The 10852-nt window shown below is 42.1% G+C and overlaps 1 protein-coding gene and 1 long non-coding RNA gene across 4 annotated transcripts in view; both read right to left on the bottom strand.

The window, feature by feature from the left end:
* LOC122633112 overlaps positions 1–10852 on the bottom strand; it is a 72568-nt gene that overhangs the window by 50488 nt on the left and 11228 nt on the right. The window lies entirely within an intron of this gene.
* LOC122633125 lies at positions 1792–7724 on the bottom strand. Its single transcript, XR_006328030.1, has 3 exons — positions 5750–7724; positions 3412–3649; positions 1792–1923 (listed from the first exon to the last, which is right to left on the bottom strand). It is a non-coding gene; the product is annotated as an uncharacterized LOC122633125 (long non-coding RNA).

The following is a 10852-nucleotide window of genomic DNA, read 5'->3' as shown; positions in this document are numbered from 1 at the left end:
AAAAAAAGATACTTGGTTTATAATAAACCAACAATCACTTAGAGGATTAGAATCGTTTCTTATTCTTTGACTATCGATCGAAATAATAAATAAATTGATAAACAAGATGGCCACGTGTTAGTATGGCACGAAGGGAAACGTAGGGCTGGTATCGATCGGCCTTTTGTTAAATAAATTAACTCACGTTTAGATTCGATAAAAGCAGACCTTGTAAAGATCGAGAAAACACTCGTATCAAATAAAATTCTATTGGAATGTTTTTGTTTATCGTTTATGACCTTATAATTTGACTCGAAAAGTAAACAAATAGATTAGTAAGAGTACGCATATACACGCATATATAAATAAATAAATAAATATATGTGTGTGTGTGTGTGTGTATCTGTGTGTGGACAAGAGAGAAAGAGAGAAAGAGAGAAAGAGAGAGAGAGAGAAAGAGAGAGAGAGAGAGAGAAAGAGAGAGAGAGAAAGAAAGAGAGGTAACAAGAATTAGCCAAGTTAGACGCTATTAGGCGACCACCCGGATCGGAGATCCCGTAATGGAACTGGATTTGACCCCGAGGCCTGTCAGTGGGGTTTCTCCATACTCTGGGACTCCCGCAGTCGAATTCACAGCTTCTCTTATCCCTACCACTTCTACTCTTCTCTCCCTACTACTCGTCTTCTCTCTCTCTTTTTCTCTCCCCCACCCTCTTTTTTTCTAAGGGCATCGATTCGTGTCGGATGTTGAGCAACGAGAAAACGTTTTCACGGCTTCTACGAAAGTCCAAGATTCTTATCGAGGATGCCACAGTTAAATTGTATGAGAGTACCGACACGATCTTCGTTAGCGATACGCGATCCGTGACGATCTTTGCGAATGATATTCCTCTTAAGCACGCCATTCTATTCCTTGTTCTTTTAACATTTACTTCATTCTTCTTTTGTTCTTCTACTTTTTTTCTTTTCATTTTTTTTTTAGGATCATTAAAATACATTCGAAATTAAGTGCTATTTGAGATAAGACTTAGAATAAAACAATTAGATAAAACTCGATTCTGATAACGTCATTGTAATTTATATCTCATTTAAATTCAATGATCGGCATTGAATTAAAACACGTATATATATATTGTCGGAGATATCGTAGAAATTACAACGATGCGCTTTTAAACTTATACAAGTATTGCATAACCGATAAACGGGGTTCTCATGCTCGTTTACACTTACACGCGGCTTACTTCTAAGCTGCTTACACGCGCTCCCAATGACTTTCAAAAAGACGTTTGTATCTATGTATGTTAGTTGACGCAGTTCTTTTAAAGCCGATAACTATTCAATTACGTATTCACGTCTCTATACATAACGCTAAAAACAAAAACAGATTGAAAGGAGAAAAATATCCTAAATGTTACAACACCAGACTGGACAGTTTGAGAATAGTTCATCGAAAGAATCGAATTTCATAAAACGCAACGTCACGTTGCTTTTATGAACTATCGCTTCTAAAAAAGAAACGAAACGAAAGGAAACGAAACGAAAAGAAAAGAAACGAAAAGAAACGAAAAGAAAAGAAAAACTAATTACGAGAGCAAAAAAGAAAAAAGATTCCATAATGCGGGAGAAAACTTCTTACACCACGCGAAGCTCGTATCGATCCTCCCGCAAGGATTGCCGCAAAAAAAAAAGAGAAGAGGCGAGGGTGAAAAAGGGCGAAGGGCGAAGGGCGAAGGGAGAAGAGATTCGCTGCCGCTGCTACTGCTGCTGCTACTGCTGGTGCTGGTGCTGCTGCTACTGGTCCACGGAATATCGGTAAAGCGATTTAGCTCCGCGACAAACAGCTCCCGTGCTTTTCGGGAAAAGGGCGGAAAAAATGTTCGAACCTCTTCGCTCCCCCACTTTTTCTTTGTCGGAAAACCGAATGGGTTCTCGATATACGTGTATCTAAAAAACGTGTATATATCATACATATGTATATGCATGCAATATATGCTCTTATATATAGTATATATGGTATAAAGGAGAAGAAGAGATGACGAGATGCGAGAGGAAAGCCGATGGTCTGTAGAATTAAACGAGATGAACCATCTCCTGACCATTCGCAGCATCACCTTTCTTTCCGAATATATTCGTGACATCTTTCCGATCATTGTAACCAACGGCTTTCGTCGTCGTCGTCGTCGTCGTCGTCTTTGTAAAAGGCTTATATGCCCACATAAACGATCGTTTAAATGGTCGGTCTTCTCTCTGTCTCCCTCTTTCGCTCCGGTTAATGGCTCTCATCTTTACGTTATATTAATAACCGTAATAACAAGCCGTTTACCACGTGTCTCGAGATAATCTCGGTCTTCCTTTACGTTCTAACCTTCGTAGAGCACGTTTTCCAACTCCTGTCGTCCGTTCGAGTTCATATCAAAGACGATGATCTTCCTTAATGAGTGCGATAACGATCGGCTGAATAGAGGGAGACTATCATACAGAATATCTCATTGGTATGATTTTAATATTTCTATAATTTATATAAATTAACGATTGGACTTTCTAAAAAGGAAAAAAAAGTGGCTGATCACGTATCTGCTTTTTTTTTCTTTTCTTTTTTCTTTTCTTTTTTCATGTGCAAATGTGTAACTTCAGCAGAATATTAATGAAACATTCTGTATAAAAAGGTTGTTCCTTTTATTACATCCAGTTGCTCGATGAATTTTCATTCCTTGCAAATAGCTGGTTATACTCTCTTTATCTCTCCTTCTCTTTCTAGCGAAACCTTCAATTATAGCAGCACGAGCGAACGAGCGGTCGTGTTTTACGAAGCGCGATTCCTTGAACTATATTGTTTGTCGGCAATCGATATATCGTTCTTTCAACGATAGAACAAGTAGAAGAGGAAGCGTAACGACCCAGCCCAGCTCTCTTTCTCTCTTTACTCATTTACGTAACTCGAATGAGCTCGAACAACCATTCGCGTCGATAAAAATACTCGCGGGAGAGGCCGTCGAGTAGCTTGAACTTACGATTGTAGGATCATGCTCCGTTAACTTTCTTACGACTATGGAATAGGAGAAGGAAGAAGAGGAAGGGTAGTACGAGGAGAAGGTGGGCTCGAAGGCTTCGCCAAAATCGATCGAATCGAGGTTCTCTATATTCTATGATCCTCCAAAGTTGAAACTAGAGATATTTAGGGCCGAGAATTATTCATGCTAACTACATTGCGTAGACGATTTCTCGAAACGGACGGCAAACAACCATGAACACGTCCGAGACCAGTAGATAATCGATTACGACGTGGGACTAGGTGTCTCTCGACTCGAGGAGGAGTCCTAAGGTGCTTCTACAAAATTCACGCGATTCAATTTCTACCAGCTCCTACTGTGCTGTCGTGATGTAATTTCGCGGCTTGTGGACACCGGTAAATTTCGATGGAACTTTAATTACCGTAAAAGTGTCGTCATTAAGAACTCGGTCTATATCCTTCCGTTTCTTATCCGCTCGTTATAACGTGGCCGGTTGTTATCGACGAAGCAATAAGCGAATTTTTCTTGAATCGCTCGATTACGCCGGGGAAAAAATTCACCAGCAGCAACAGTAGCAACAGCAGCAGCAGCAGTAGCAGAAGTAGCAGCAGCAGTAGCAGTAGCAGCAGCAGCAGCAACAGCAGCAGCAGCAGCAGCAGCTGCAACCGTTAACGGTATTCTCTCTCTCTCGGCATCGATAGATAATTAATTTCTCTTGTCTCGAAAACAAGCGAGAGCGATGACCGATTAAAAAAAAAAATAATAATAAAAGAAAACTTCGCCTGTGGTCGACGGCCCGCATTCCGAATTAAAAATTAAAAAAAAAAAAAAGAAAGATTACAAGATAACAAGAAATAGGGATTTATATGTAATGGCAATTAAAACGATGATTTTATATAGAAATTTTAACGTTAAGATTTAGAAATGATGATTGTACCAGAAAGAAGAGGAGAACGTGAAATGGAGACGAAGAGGAAAGACGAACTCATCGCCGGCTTGAAAAGTAAGTCGATATTCCAAAGTGACTAACACGCGGCACCAATATTTACTAAACGCGCTCAATGCCCGATAAAAAAAAAGAAAGAAAAAAAAACATCCTGCAATTAATGATGTTATGTTCTGCTAATAAAGGCTCGCGTGCTTCTGGTAAACTGGTCCCCCTGGCTATCAACGAGACAGAAAGAGAGAGACAGAAAGAGAAAGTAGGAGAGAAACAAAGGGGTGAGGAGAAAAACGTGCCGGTCACCAACCGGCTCTTATCATCGTTTTAATTTTATCGTACTGATACGGGCTATAAACCATCGATACTTTTTCGACTTAACTGAATCGTCCAATTTATTATTTTTTCTTTTTTTATTTCTCCTTTAATTTCATCCAAAAAATATCGAAACGAGTCGATACGAGCGACGATAAGATATTAACGAACCATCGTAAATTATAAAAGTAAATCGATAAAGAACCGATAATACGTGGAGTTCGAAAGATAAACGAATTCGCACGATTGCACGTGCCGCGTTCAAATCGATGCTCGTTCTCTTCGATAAACTTCGATAATTCAGTTTTTCCGCTTGACGAAACGCGTCATGGGACTCTTTTCGTGTCGGCATAAAAGGCCGATGAAATGCTGTGAGGGTTTCCGGTAAAAGGAAGAAGTAGCTGACAGCAAAAGAGGAAGAGAAGGAGAAGTAGAAGGAGAAAGAGAAGGAGGAGGAGGAGGAGGTGCAGGCGACTGCGGTGAAACGAATAAATTACATCGAGGACATCTCATCTTTGCCGTTTCTACCGGCGACGAGCTTTCTCGGTGTGACGATAACTTAAATTACAGGAGCGACGAAGTAGTTAAGAAAATTGCCAGCACTCGCCGGAATGTACGGAATCTCTTTTGCGGTAAAGCGAGTTAAACTCGCGCCTCTTTCCTTCCGTCGGGAGTATTTTTTTCTTTCTCTCTTTCTCTCTTTTTTCCCTTACTCACTTTGCTTCTTTTTGACCAACAGGTCAATCGAAACACGCTGAGAGAGAAAGAGAGAGAGAACTTCGGAGAAAGGCAAATGCGATGGCGACCAAGATAGGGTAAACGAGCGCTCGGTTTTCCGCAAATTAATTTTCTCGTGCAAAGAAACTTGATCTCGTTGAAAACTACATCTCTCTCTCTCTCTTTCCCTCACTCCCCTTCACCCCTCTCCCTCTCTCTTTGTCTTTCTCACGCGTCGGCGCACTCGCAAAATTAGCCGTTTTCCAATTAACAGACGGAAATCTATCGCTATAAAGAAAATATCTTTCCTCGTTCGCAACTTTGACAATAACTCCTAGCTCTCTCTCTCTCTCTCTCTCTCTCTCTCTCTCTCTCTCTCTCTCTCTCTCTCTCTCTCTCTCTCTCTCTCTCTCTCAGCACGATTGCTGCTACTACTTCGTCGAATCAGTAAAATCATAGGGACTGTTAAATACACGGCACGATATCTCGTTCGGTACACGGTTCTCGCGTTCCAATCTTTTTTGCGGTATCCTTCGTGTACTAATAATTTCCTAGAAGACTAGTCACAAAAAATACATGGCTTTAAACTATTTCGATTAAAATTCAACTATTTAGATATTTGACGAATTCCTAATCGCTTGTAACTCATTCGATGAGAAACAGAGATATTAATTATTCGTACAAAATAGTTTTCTAAACAATATAGAGAGAGAAAAAAGAAAGAAACAACCAAAGAAAAGATATCTTTCAAAGGACCAATGTCGTCAAGATGTCCTTGCTAAAGTACCTGGATAATAGTAAGGATGTCCAGCAGCGTGGGAGGGATGCAAGAGCGGATGTGGCGCCCGGAACTCCATCGTGCCACTTTTCTCACAGTCCACCTCCCTCTTTCAACGAGATCCTCCTCCCGAAGCTACAAGAAGAAGAAGAAGAAGAAAAAGAAGGTGCCACGAGGCTTGTTTTCCTTCGTGACCTCGAGGCGCATTTTTTTCACTCTTCTCGCGTAGTTCCTTTCTTCGATAGGTCGCGTAGTACTCTTTACGTCCACAACACACTTTTTCTTCTTACTCTCTCTTTCCCTCGCCCTCTCTCTCTCTCTCTCTCTCTCTTTCTCAGAAAGAAAACAAAATTTTCACGCTACTTCGAGATACAAAACTTTTGTTTTAGTTCGTTAAGTTGGACGTTCTTGAAGCTCAGAATTATCGTGTATTTCTCAGAAACATTCCCCCACTCCTTTGGTCTAGTTGTTTGGATGATTTACAATCTTCGATATCGAGAATAATACTACGTTATGTCTTTAACACATTTTCTAGGTCGTTTCGACATTCGACGATCGAAAAAAAGAAAGGGAGGAAAGTGAGAAATAGAAATACAAGGGAATAATGGAAAGAAGGAAAATGGAAACGATATGGGGTAATCTCTCTCGTAAAGACCAAATAGGGAAAGTAGGTAAAGTCAGGTAGAGAAGAAACGACGAGAATGGTGGCGGATTGGTGGAGTATTGAGGGAGAGCCGATGCACTAATCACCACTTAATTGGCCGAGACCGACGCGGCAGGTCGCGGCATTACGGGCTAATTGACTGAACGCCTCGCCGGCTGCCGGCAACGAGAATATATATTTTCACGCGCGAGACTGCGTAACGCTGGTGCAAGGGTAAAACGTGCGGCTCACGCGAAAATCGAGTAGGAGTAAGAGGAGAAGTAAAAGGAGAAGGAGAAATAAGAGAAGGAGGAAAAGGAGGAGGAGAAAAAAGAGTCGAGTTGGCCGTCGGGTCCTCTCGACGACGACGCCTACGCTCGCGCTTGCGCTCGCTTTGCTCCGATACTCCTCGAAAAGTCTCGTGAATCCTCGAAAAAATCCATTCTCGACGAACGATCGTTGGTGTCACTTGTAGTTTATCGCCAGTCGCACTCGCGCACGCTTCCTTTATATCACGCGACCTCCCCCACTCTGTCTGTCCCTGTGTCTATCTCTATCTCTCTCTCTTCTACACGTAGGTACGCTCGTTCACGTTTCTTCAAATTTCTCGACGCACAGCGACGCGTCGTCGACTGCGGTTCGTACGCGACTGAACCGAGCCGAACGGAGTTCGACGTGCTTCGTACGTCTCCGTATGGCCCTTACCCCCACTACTAAGCAACCCCGAGTACGTTTACCGTGCTTCGACCGAGATCGGCTAACGCGCGAACGAGCGAGACAGAAAGCATACGACGAGGGGTAGAAGAAGGAAAAGTGGGGGGAGGAAGAGGAGAGTCTCTCTGACGCCGTGCTGATGCTGATGCTGCTGCTGCTGATGTTGATGCTGATGCTGCTGCTGCTGATGTCTTTCCTTTTCCAACTTGCCTCGTGCTCTTGCCTTGACTGCGCCTTCGTTGGAAAAACCCGTCACACGTTGTTACGCGCGTTCTTTAGGAATCCATCCCCCTTCACCCTTCCACTCCAACCTCCCTCATGTTCATCCTCTCATTGCTGATTCGTATGTCATCATGCGCGTATATAATACGAATCGCGATGTTCTATTGTCCCCTTCTGATTTACAATACATCACGCTTGGGAATTAGACTCTATTCGGTTGGCCTTTTGATATTGATTTTTAAAACGCATCTTTTATAAGCTACCTTCATAATTATGAAAAATAGCGTCGCAAAAGAAAAAGGAAAAGAAAAAAAAAAAAAAGACAATGCAGTAACGCCACTGGGTTAATTAATACGATCTAAAAACACATTAGTCGATGATCGAAATTTAAATGCGACTATTGTAAATATTGTAATGCAAAAATTGTAAACGAAGAGGAATTAGCATTTGTTTTTTTTTCTCAAGCTAAAAAACGCAGAATTTTACTTCGATTTTACTTGATATCCGGCATATCGCGTTTCTCTCTCCCCTTTACATAACCATCCGTACTCTTGTAAGTGCGATATAGAATCAGGAGAGAGAGGAAGAGGCAAAAAGGTGGGAGGAGGGTAAGAGGAAGGAAGGAAGGAAGGAAGGAAGGAAGGAAGGAAGGAAAGAAGGAGGTGGTGCTGTCTCTGTCGCTCTTTCGAAGCCATCTGGCGTCAAAGCGGCACGCGCTGTGCCAGAGGCAGAAACGAAACTGGCGAGTCTTCTCCCTCCTATACTCATCCACCCCCCCTCAATTTCCTCTCTCAACCTCTGCTATCCCTACGAGTGTTAGTAGTCGAAATCCAAGCACTCCGTCGAACCCTGCTCGTGTCACAGTCATCATCGTTCAGTCCCTCCAACCCTCCACCCCCCTTTTTCCAACCATAACCATAAAACTCAAACGAAAAAAACGGAAACGAGGAGGGCCAAGTCGAACGAACGTCTTCAATTTCCCTATCCTCTTATCTAACTGGTTCTCCTCTTGTATCACCTAATAGCGCGATAAAGCGAATAGATGTATTCGCGTATCATTCTTTGCCAATATTCTTAAGCTCGAAGTCAAATTACTCGTGCAAATTCTAACTTAGAGCGCACGTTCTTTCTCGGTAATGTGTGGTTTTCAAATGGACGAGAGACGGAGAGAAAGAACGGAGGAGAAGAAATCGAGTCGGGGAAAAGGACGTAAGAATATACACGAAAGATGTAACGCACGCTTAATACGACGCTGAATCACGATGAAAATTGCAGTAGCGGCATGATCGAGCCGCTCGTAAAACTGTTATGATTGACCGATTCACCAATGATTAGCGCTTTACGGAAATCACGGTGCAACGCTCGTAAAGTTCATTATATGGTGAAGGAAGCCATAGGAATCGACCACTTTACTCCGAAGCCAAAGTTCATTTTATATACCGAGTCGTTGGTTCGCGTTTTCACGTTAACCCGAGCGCCTGTTTCCAAACTTTTGCGAGCGTTAAGAAAAGATAAGAAGTTGAAGAAACGAAGACAAGAAAAAAGACGAGTTAAGGCCATTATCGACAATTTTCTTATTATTGTTATTATTATGTAAGTCGTGTTACTCGAATATTACGACGAATGCCAGTCCGTTATCTTATCCTTATAATTTGACTTGGCCATTAAGTTTGCGCGGTGTAACGGTCGTCCACACATTTATTATACCAACGAAGGTTGTAATTTAGTCGTGGCGTTCGCTTCACGCAAATGAACGATTGTCTTCGGGGCCCTCGAAAAAGCGAGTGAGTGAGTGAATGAGAGAAAGAGAGAAAGAGAGAGATTATAACGCAGCAAAGTTCTTATCATAAGCTTACCAGTATCTAGTATTTACGCTTTGTGCAATATTTCACGTTTGGCGTGGCAATTAATCGAGCTCGATGCATCGTTAAAGAAAACGAAGATACCCAGGAGCTATCGTACCGAAACGCGCCGGCGGTCCAATAAACTGACATGGAGAATAAAGTTTATCGTTAAGCCGATAACCACTCGTCTTTTTCTTTTCTCTTTTTCTCTCTTCTTCGTTTACGTTCGAAGATTAAAGCAAATAGCGGCTTCGCGTACCATAAAAGAAAATTGCTTTTTCTTGAATCGAACCTTTCCCGATAAACGGTGCTCCGTTTCGATTCGACTGAACGAAACCAAAAGGATCGCCGATGTAACGCGAAAATGATCTTTGCGAAAAACTAGAGAAAATGGGAGGATGAGTCTCGTGACAAAATCCCGAACTTGAAAAGTCCATTTACCTGATGCAGATTCGTGTATATCGATCGGATAGCGATCGTCCTCCCTTTCTCTCTCTCATTTTCTTTCTGCTTTTTGGAGAAATAAAATACGAGCAATGAGACGAGAAATCGTACATATCGATGAACGCCAAGTAAATAGCGAATGTTTTAAATCGAGAATCTATTAAGAAACCGGTTCTATCAGTTCTATTTAAACTTGCCGGGTTTTGAAATGAAATTCAATATTCCTCTCTCGTGAACATAAGCGCTCCTTAAAAAAAAAGAAAAGAAAAAAAAAAAAACAGAAAAAAGATAAAAAAGAAAAGAAAAGGAAAAAAATTAATAATAATAATAGTAACATCAACAAAAACAATATATGCAAAAATTAATGTAGAACGGAGATCGCGTAAGATAAATAAAAATGCTTAACATAAAATTCTAATCGTCTAATCCTCTCTCTTTATCTTTCTTTTTTTTCTCATTCGAGGTATAAAAAAAGAGTGCCGATAGGACGCTAATATCATTCGCCGCCTTACTATTTGCGCGATACGTGGCGCGCTTTTGTAAATCCTCAACGCGTGCTACGAGAGGGAGACTTTTGTGGTGTGAGGGGTTGCCGAGATACCAGAGAGTGAGAGTGAGAGTGAGAGAGATAGTAAGGGTGAGTAAGAGGGTGAACGGCGAACAGTTAGGTTCAGAGAGACCAACAGGAGGCGGCTGTCTGTCGGGCAAAATCAATGCGTGCCGGCGACAGAGAACTTCCCCTCGTTCTCCCACCTACCCTCACTCTCAGACACCCTCTTTTCCTCGCGACTCACCCCTGTCTCGTTTCGTTCTCTCCTCTACGAACCTGCATGGGCCAACGAACAAACGGTCGGTACGCGTTCGAGTCTTCTCACCCCCGCTAGTTCACCGATTCCTCTCTCGTGCCTTCGGGGGCTAATAAGCTGTATTATTTTTATCACGCTCGAGCGAGAGGGTAACTCCCGAGCACCTATCGGTAAGAACGATTCATGCCGGTGTGTATAAATACACGTATGCGTAATGTTGTACGTGTTTCTGAACCGGAGAATCTTCGATATCATTTTTATCGATCGTCCGATCGATCGATCGATCGATCGATCGATCCATCGATCGATGGGTCTTCATATTCTCAGAGGGCTTAATTTTATCGAAATTTCTAAACGCGACCGTTCCACTCCGATGTAGCCGATTACAAAGAGAAAGAGAGAGAGAGAGAGGGACGATGATAATGAGACTTGATTTTAG

The sequence above is a fragment of the Vespula pensylvanica genome, chromosome 11 (genome assembly GCF_014466175.1).
Source record: "Vespula pensylvanica isolate Volc-1 chromosome 11, ASM1446617v1, whole genome shotgun sequence".
Classification (NCBI taxonomy): domain Eukaryota; kingdom Metazoa; phylum Arthropoda; class Insecta; order Hymenoptera; family Vespidae; genus Vespula; species Vespula pensylvanica.
The sequence above is the reverse complement of the archived record's forward strand: the minus strand, read 5'-3'. Positions and strand labels throughout refer to the sequence as shown.